This window comes from Ruditapes philippinarum, unplaced genomic scaffold (genome assembly GCF_026571515.1).
Source record: "Ruditapes philippinarum isolate M1 unplaced genomic scaffold, ASM2657151v2 ctg3896_1_1_1_1, whole genome shotgun sequence".
Lineage (NCBI taxonomy): Eukaryota > Metazoa > Mollusca > Bivalvia > Venerida > Veneridae > Ruditapes > Ruditapes philippinarum.
In genome coordinates this window covers 149,859-160,000 of record NW_026862953.1, presented here as the reverse complement: position 1 = coordinate 160,000, position 10,142 = coordinate 149,859, and the positions used below count along the sequence as shown (strand labels likewise).

Below are 10,142 nucleotides of genomic sequence, written 5' to 3'. Positions count from 1 at the left end.
ATTTACCACTAAATCAGGTCCAATACACATTTGTTGTATCAAAAATTGAAAATCCTTATCTAACATAAAACTTCAAAGACATAGCTATAGACTTCCTTCTACTTGTATGTGAGTGGTCATCCATTAACTGTTACTGCTTTCAAATAGCAAAATTTGCGAAAAACAGCATTGCCTTGTTAACAGGGTCTTGGTGTAGATGGAAAACTGTTAGCAAGTGTACAGGGTGTACTGTAGTAAGTAAACGAATGCTATTTTCTGAAAAAATAAACTTAAGTACCAGAGCATAGACATAAAATTATGCTGATGAAGTAAATAACTATCAATGTTGGGAGCAGGGGCCTAAATTAAAACATTTTTAGAAGCTAAAGTGAAACATTTTAATATACATGTATCATTTCATAGGATCATTACCTTAAGTGAACTGGAAGTAAACCTTTTTGTACTTTCGTTTGTAGTTTTCTGAGGGGCTACTTATGTTGATTTTATGTTGAACCCAATACAACAGTGGTTATACTGCATGGTCATGCGTAACCTACGTAGGATGGTCAACTATGATACCAATGTTCTTACTTATTATCTTCAGTAAACTGTATGAATAAGACTTACATTTACAAAATCATACATATTAAAATGTGTTTTAACTGTTGCATGTTGAATTTTAAATTCACGCTGCTCAAAGAATAAGTCTAAATAATATGCCCATCCAAAAGTAAATGCTATAATTATAGTATAGCATACATAAATTGACAAATATACATTTTGCGTTTTAAGTTCCACACCCCAGTGTCTGTGGAATTAATTAGGCTATTCAAACCTGTATAATACGGTGGCATAGAGGTGACATTTGCAGTTTTATTTTATCTCGTGGCCACGACTTATTATCTCGTTGCCACAATTTATTATCTTGTGGCCTCAAGATATTATTTCATGGCCACAAGTTATTACCTTATGGCCATGACTTATTATCTTGTGGCCACGACTTATTATCTTGTGGCCATGGCTTATCATCTCGTGGCCACGACTTATTATATTGAGGCCACGACTTATTATCTCGTGGCCACGAGTTATCATCTTGTGGCCACGACTTATTTCAGCCAATGAAAATGGTTGTTTCATCTTGAACAAAAGTTAATATCACTAAGACCTTATGTCACACTGGCCACAACTTTCACAAGAGCGGCAGGTGAAACGCTGCGGTGGTGAAGAAGGGGAACGTTTTATAATTATTATTCTTCTTTTTTGTATGGTCAGGTGTTTCTTTTATATGTCAATTCTTTTAAGATTTCCCCTTTCAATGCTACTGCTATTGCTGTGCTATTGCTAATGCAAATTTCACGTTTTATAGTTTTCCTACTGCTAATTCTATGCTACTGTTACTGCCAACTTCTTGTTTTATAATTTTGTTACTACTACTGCTCACTGTTACTGATAACTTCCTACTGGTGATGATCACTTATAAAAGTGTGTGTATTTTATGAAAAACTGCATCTTTAGAAACTTGATCCTTAAACATAGGGACCGTTAAATAAGAATACAAAGGGCCAATTAGTGATGACAAGACTCTAATCAGTGGACGTGTTAATGGGATATTATACAGTTTATAGTGATATACTAGCTGATAAGCCCTTACTGAAATTCAGCACGTCTCTGGGAAAATGCGTAGGAAACTACTCAAGTGAATCTATGGTGGTGATTGACCCGCCCCTCCAGTGACTGCTATTACCAGTGTGATATTAAATTTTGTTCAAGATGAAACGACCATTTTTATTGGCTATAAAATAAGTCGTTGCCACAAGATAATAACTCGTGGCCACAAGAAAATAAGTCATTGCCACAAGGTAATAAGTCGATAAAAAGTTGTGGCCTCAATATCATCTCGTGGCCAGGACTTATCATCTCGTGGCCACGAGATGATATCTTGAGGCCACGAGATAATATCTTGAGACCACAAGATAATGGGTACGTTACGATACCGAAATCAACTTGATTTCGGTAAAGTTACCGAAATCAACTTTTCATTACCGAAATCAACTCGTAAAAACCAAACTAGTTAAAATATTGCTATTATTTCTTCAATATTTGATGAAAAATAATGAAATAGACTTTCAGTTAAAAAATCTATTGAAAATATTTTATTTTAATGATGTTATTAACAAAAATGTAATTATTGAGTTACTTCCCTTTGTTCTAAACAACCCGTTATGTGTTTAGCATTACCGAAATCAGCTGTGAAGTTTAAATTATGTATATAATTAGTAGATAAATAATTAATATATTAGATAACTCTAGTAGAGCTCTATTTTATAGACATATTTCTGTTTTTAAGTTTCAACCATATCTAAATATTATCAATGTTGAACGGTTTTGTAAAGATCTCACTAGGTTAAGAGTATCATCTCATAGATTGCACATAGAATCAGGTAGATGAACTAAACCAAATAGTACACCTTTAAATGATAGAAAATGTTTTTCATGTAATGTCTTAGAAGACGAATACAATTTCATATTGGAATGCAATGTATATAATGATTTAAGAAAAAGTCTGATACCGCCATATTAGCATGTTATATATCTGCACGTGATTGTCGTGCATAACAATTTTCTAATCAAATCGTATTTTTAAAAAGCTATGATCGGACAATGATGGAAAAATAAAATACTCTGTAATATGAGTTAAAGATATTTATAAATTTTGTACATGTTTATGTTTTATGAAGAAAAAATATCCAACTTCAACCGGAAGTTTATGATTTTCTATTATAAATTTGAATACAGATATATAATTCGACTGCTCTTAAAATGTTCCAAAAAAATTGTATAATGTATCAGGCAGTAAACTTGGAAATTGGAAAGTTTGTGTCTTTCTTTTATTGAACAGTTAAACTATATATTAACAAATCGCTAACATATGTTATGGGGACTCTTTATCATAATATTTTAAAATTTTAGTCATTTATTTAAATGTTTATTACGACATAAACAGATGGTTCATTATAATCTTTATCTTTAATAACATTGTATGCCAACTGTACCTCCTGTCTTAATTACTTCACACCTTACTTAATACAGTAATACACAACATGTCAAATCGTACTTGTAAGTTACAACATTTCATAATTGAAATTTGTCAGTATAAAGTGTTCCATTTTTTCCATCATATAAATATATACCAGTCATTCCATAAATGTATGCTGTTTACAGATATGAAATTTAAAATGATTTTAAATCGATCAACATAAAATCATGACTTAACACTTTTTCAATAAGTAGAATATGTCCGGGACATCAAAAATTGCATACATTTTTGGAACAACTGATATGCAATTCGGTAATAATAATATCAAAGCACCTTGTCTCATATACCGAAATGTTTTCTACGGAAACGTATCGCGATCACCCCTATATGTTAGTTAAAACAGATCTTTTGACAATTTATTTAATATAAAATTTACCAGCTTACTAGATCTGAAATATTTATACTATAAAACTATAAAAAAAGTCTTTTGATACATATTATATAGGGATGGTCGCTATACGTCATTTAATATTAAACTGTAATGTACTTTTTGTCTTAATAGAGACAAGCAGCTTTAATTTCATGTAAAATAAGTATGTCTAGTTATTTTGTTTGGATACTTTAAAGTTTCCATGCGCCGATGTATATTAAAGGATTGCGGTGAACGAGTATGTTATGTCAACACCTCCATTGTCCGAGCACGTGTGTGCTTGCTCCTTATTAGTAAAGGTGTTATGATGAATGGCTACCGCTACTTCTTTTTATTTTAATCAAATCATAATCATTGGATTTAAATTAAATTTTGTGATAATTTCCAATCAACTATTTCTGAAATTCATGCAAATTATTTAGAAGTTGTTCTCATCTTTGAAATGAAATCTGATTTGATTTCGGTAATGCAACACATTAATAACAAGGGAAGTAATCATGATAATATACATATCCGTCTATAAGTTAACATCATCATTTTTATAATTAAATATTATTTTCCTATGTTTATGGTTCAGTTTGAATGGCTGTATATTAATTAATAAAACAAGATTTATTAAAATGTTTATTTTAACTTTTACAAGCCGATTTCGGTATGGTAACATATACATATATTTCGGTTCGTGACAAATCAGGGAAGTAATCTTGATATTTAGTTATTTGTTTCTAATTTCATTATAAATAATAATTTCGAACTGATTTTTTGCATGAAAGTCAAACTAAACCTATTGTAATAGTTTATAATGAAAAAAATATAATAGAACGCTTAATTATGATTTTACAAGTCGATTTCTGTATTGTAACATATATTTCGGTTCGTGACAAATCAGGGAATAATCTTGATATTCAGTTATTTGTTTCTAATTTCATTATTAATAATTATTTCGAACTGATTTTTTGCATGAAAGTCAAACTTAACCTATTGTAATATATTATAATGAAAAAAATATAATGAAACGCTTAATTGTGATTTTATAAGTTGATTTCGGTAATGAAAAGTTGATTTCAGTAACTTTACCGAAATCAAGTTGATTTCGGTATCGTAACGTACCGCAAGATAATAATCAGATAATTCTTGGCCACGAGATAATAACTTGTGGTCACGAGATAATATCTTGAGGCCACAAGATAATATGTCGTGGCCACGAGATTATAAGTCGTGGCAACGAGATAATATCTTGAGGCCTCAACATAATAAGTCGTGGCCACGAGATAGAATAAAACTGCAAATGTCACCTCCAATGGGTCTATGCCACCGTAGTAAACTGTAATAATGCTTCAAAATTATAAGCAATCTGCACTGTCAATTTCAATAGATCTGTAATATAGCAAAATTACATTTGTATTTACCCAATTCTGGAACATACGATCCCAGCCCAATTCAAGTATTCTTCAACTTGAAGCCGCGAATTAAGTCATATCTAAATTAAGTTACTTAAAAACGAAAGTAGGAAAATTGCCTGATTCATTCGGGTTGCTTCTTTTATTAGGGTACCAAGTTTTTTATCCAAAGGGTTTAAAGGGAAAAGGGGGCCAAAAATAAAGGGGCGATATTTCCGGAGACGAAAAAAGGGGCCGAAAAGGGGCGGTTTAAAAAAGAGGGACAACCCCTTTCGGTTTTTTTTAATATATACGCTGCAGCGATTACTTACCTTGATTTATAAAAAAAATATACGGAATTACCACAGGGACCCAGCACAGTGTTGGCATAGTGTAAAAATGTAAATCTAAAAAAATATATATACTGTATATATAATATATAGACCCAGCACAGTGTTGGCATAGTGTAAAAATGTAATTCTAAAAAAAAATATATACTGTATATATAATATATAGACTATATATAAAGTATTTTTTTTTCTAGAATTACTTTTTTTACACTATCCCAACACTGTGCCGGGTCCCTTTGGGAATTACCTCAAATATTTATAAGATATAACATATCAAACATTATCAAATAGTTACCGTACCGGATTACAAGTCTCAGGTACCAATCAGAGTTGCAAAACCTATCAGTCAGTCAAGCTTGTCCAAAACTTATGATCATTTATTTTCTCCATGATGCATATATTGTGGTCTCACATCAAAATAGTAAACATCACAAAAGTCGTCGACTTCAGTGGGTATGTACAGCGATGAAAATCGGATGAAATGTGCCCCAATCGATCATCGGTTCAGTCGGATGGGACATAATCGATAACTTTTCGAATAAAGTTGCGTTCAAAAGAAATAGGGAAGTAACATTTCTTCCCAAGGCACTTGATTACTACTGTTACTTATTGATCCTGTTCAACTCCAAATTTTCTCTGAGATGATTTTTTGCGATCGGCGATGTGTTTCTAAAAGAAAATTGCCGTCAGTATTAATTCTCTTTCAATTGATACTTTTAACATTTTCGACGACATCGCGGAACAAATTTTTGTGAATCGATTATTGTCGTTTTACATAACAGTAACTGATTATCGGCGTTTTGCGACAATCGGAACATCACTAGACTATGTACCCTTGAAGGGGTCAGTGCAACATGGTACCTAACGTTATTAAACTTTATTTTGAGAAAAACGTCATTTTATGAAATTTTAGTTTTAATTGAAATATTTTAAAATTAATTCACTAATAAGTAATGTTCTTAATAAAAAGAACATTTAAAACCAAAGTTGTATGTTTTACACCATTTTAAACATTTTATTGAAAGAAAAGTTATTTTTATCAAATGTTCTTATGCAAAAACGGTTCTAAATCCTATGGAGTTACCTTTGTATCTTTTAAAACAATTGCAGAAAGTATTTGAGATCTTTCAACTTTTCAATCAACTAAAAGGTCATAAAACCCCTAATGTATTTGCACATTGATATTAAGCTTAAACAAACTTAACACGTATCAAACAATTCATCAATTGTATACTTTGTATTTGCTACACATCCTTTAGTTGATAAATTGATGAATATTTGATTGATTGATTAATTAATTTATTGACTGACTACAGGAAACAAAAACAAATGAGGTATAAACATATATTCTTCATAGAAAGAAACAAAACTTTAACATTCAAACCAGTTCAAATATGAAAGAACCTATCTTTAACTTACGAATAAAAGTTTTGTTTTCAATAATTCAGAATATAATTACATGTATTTCTAAGATATTGTGTGAAGGAACTGTAACAACGTATTTTCACTAGACGACTACATTTAAATAACATAAGTTACAAATATTATAAAATACATCAGCTTTAGCTCTATTGTTTCAATATTTGAGAATATGGTCTCGAAAAATCAAACAAAAGCTACCAGAACATGCCTTTGCCGCTAAAATGTAAAATATTTATACAATTAACATTAACTACCTAAAGCATCCTAAATGCTCAAATTTAAACATTTCCTCTTAAACAATAAATTTTATGGTGATATACATGTATAGAAAATTTCTAAACAATTTAATATCTTTAAGACTTAAATGTCTTCATGCAGAATTTTAAAAAGGGATGATATGGTATAATATGTGCAATAAAGGTTCTATCTCCATGAACACAAAATTCACATAATAATATTTGTAATAATTTTTTACACAAATGAACATTTCTGCAAATTAATTTGACAAAACCTGGGTCATAAGATAATCTTATCTTATGTCCCAGACAAAACATAGAAGAAAACATTGTTGTTGTAAATTTCCATGCACATTTTGACATAAAATCAAAATATATAATCACATTTTCATATATTTTCTTTCGCCTGAAAACAAGAACAAATGGATAGATTTAATGTAACAAAGGTACCAACTCCACCTCTGGAGTCAGGACCTTTGTAAAGTTCCTCCAAGAACCATTTTCACCTTAAAAACAAAAGAAATGAGTAACAAAGGGAGGTTATTCTAATTCCAAATAACTTTCTTTAAATCACAAAGGTACTAACTCAATTTCACCCAAAATTGTTGTTAGGTACCTTGTTGCACTGACCCCTTCTAATTTAAATTTAATTATATATAATTATAATTATAATTATTATAGTCTGGATTACCTGCGCTGTTATAATTAAAGCCCGCCCGCATACATACATAGGTGATCCACCACAGCAAAACTACATTACTTCTCCAAATCCCTCCAGAGGCGTGCACGTCGCGGAGAAGGCACACGGCAGGTCAAGGTCAAGTCATCTCAAGTACCAGAGGTGATTGGTTGACCTGTCGTGACTAACTCTGGAGGGTGGCGCTAACAAGAGCCGTTTTATGTCAACCGCCTGTTTGCAGCCGTCACGGAACTTGATGCTTTTCCGGTATTGTCTTTCCTCCACCGAACGAAGAACAGGACTTAGGAAGATCGGCATGAAAAAGACGTCCCCGATGAGACTACTAGAGTGGACCGGCATGGACGCTGAGATCTCGGACATATGGAATTTCCGGCGCCGAGCTAAAATAAACCGAAAAACACACACACACAAAACTACATGAAGATTGTAGATTCGATTTGATCGAGTATGTAGGCCTACATGAGCAGGGAATAATTTTTAAGTCCCAGACATGAGGGATAATGAAAAAGTGCAACATCCGTCATATGTACCCCATCACAAGCTTGCACGGTATACTTAATTTTCAACATTTAAAGTGCTGGAATCTCGATTCAACTGGAATATTTATTTATTATATAGGGGCTACTAATATAATTGACGTTATTTCTTATTTTGTTCGGCTACGTATAACGTTTAATGACAACATATCAATTAGATAATTTGTACTAGCTGTGTAACTTATGCGTATTTTTAACAAAGGTATCAGCACCCAGCTACATGAATATTTATATAAACATTTGTTGGACATGCTTGCTTAACATATTCTTCGATGTCTGGAAATTGGTTTGGAAGAATAATTATAAACATATATAAAACGTCACTTGACTGTATGTTGCATTCTCTCTTACAACATATACAGATTGGGCAAGTGCATCCTTTTCTATTAGTCAACACTGCTGTTTTAAACTACTCGTATATCTATAAAATTGAATATAACATAATCATATTTCTTACCATAGCTCCTAGAAAATGCGCCTGCTTAATGTATATCTTTCAAAAATGTTTCTAGTATGTAGATGAAGATGTAAAAATACTGTCTCAAACAGTTGACATTTCCTTATTTTAGAGAATCAGAAAACGGTGCCTTTAATTTATAACAGTTTGGTTATCAGCTTTTAAATCATCATATTTGACTACAATATTATCCTGCACAATATAACTATTTAAATCATGATCCTTCCACTTTTATAGTCGACATATTTAATATGTTTCAAATTGAATAAATTGCTAATAAAGTTCAATTTTGATGAACCTGCGTTGGGATATTCTAGTGTAGATAAATTAGATTGGTTGGTTGGTTGGTTGGTTTTTTATGTCGATTTTAACACATTTTAGGTCATACATTGGTGGTCGCCTCGGTCCATCCAACCGGCATTCCAGGAAAAATACTAATATCTCTGCAAGTGACCGGCTGGTTATCTCAATTTCTGAATCATCGGTGTAAAACAAACTATGTATGTCTGAGGTCAATTGCCACATTAGGATTATGTTATAAATATACAAGCTATTATATAAGGTTTTCTCCTACTCATCGCAGATAAAGAACGGGACTCCAACAAAAGACATTTAAGAACTAACGTTACTCTTTATACTTTTTGTATTTTCTGATCGCAAGATCAGATAAATACATAGCTAACATCCACGGTCTAACACAATATTTCCCAACAGTCCTAACAACGCAATGTAGTTCTCACTCAAAACTGCTTAAAAACCAGCAATTTAAAAGAAAGAACAAGTTTTTGTTACAAGTGTCCAACAAATTACTACACATTCAAACTTTAAAAGTAGCGTTGGCCTATGGAATTGTCAATAAATGCACACTCACAAATTACGCGGATGAATATGATTTTAATCAATGAAAATGCTATTTTTAGCGATATCGATGACCGAATACTACACAAATAAATCTGACTGTCGAGTAGTTGAATATATAGTTTCTACATGTTGGACTGTTTGGGCGAGAAGATTTTTGCTAAATTATTTACTTCAATTTTAAACAACAGGTTTACCCTTAACAAAATACCTCGAAATTACCCTAACCCAAAATGCAATGGAAATTATAAATTACGAATGACTTGATTTTATTCAACAACTGATGTTATAAATTGTCCGTGGTGCAGGGGTAACGCGCTCGTTTCACGTGTGAGAGGTCTGGAGTTCAAATCCCAGTCGAGTCAACATTTTTTTAAATTCTTTTTTAGTGTCTTTGTTGGAAATAGCCACGATATGCAAGGATAAAGTGTGGCTATCATAAAAAATGAACATAAATGATTTTTAGCAACGGATATACATGTATACAATCATTTATAATCCATATGTGTAAATGCATGATCAACACCACACTTGTTCCTTATTATGTTATCGCTATTAGCGAAGACCCCCTCTAAAGGTATCTGTTCAACAAAAGCATAACATTAGATATAAATAACTGCTTCTGTATATATTTTGGGTGAATTTTATAATTTCTAGACATTTAATATATTAGTGAAAAGTATCGATTTTTTAAAATGTGTATCGATTATTGATCGGCAAAAAAATATCAACGATACATCGATATTGTCGATATCGAT

General features: G+C 31.7%; 1 protein-coding gene across 4 annotated transcripts in view; it reads right to left on the bottom strand.

Annotated features, from left to right (window-relative positions):
- LOC132720729 (phospholipase A and acyltransferase 3-like) overlaps window positions 1-4,996 on the bottom strand; it is a 17,891-nt gene extending 12,895 nt beyond the window's left edge. The window contains exon 1 of one of the 4 annotated variants that reach the window (XM_060704922.1): window positions 4,882-4,996. The gene's annotated coding sequence lies outside the window, so the exon portion shown is untranslated. Of the gene's footprint in view, window positions 1-411; window positions 566-4,843 lie in introns of those variants that run through there. The other 3 variants (XM_060704921.1, XM_060704923.1, XM_060704924.1) reach the window with 3 other exon arrangements.
- Window positions 4,997-10,142: the final 5,146 nt, after the last annotated feature.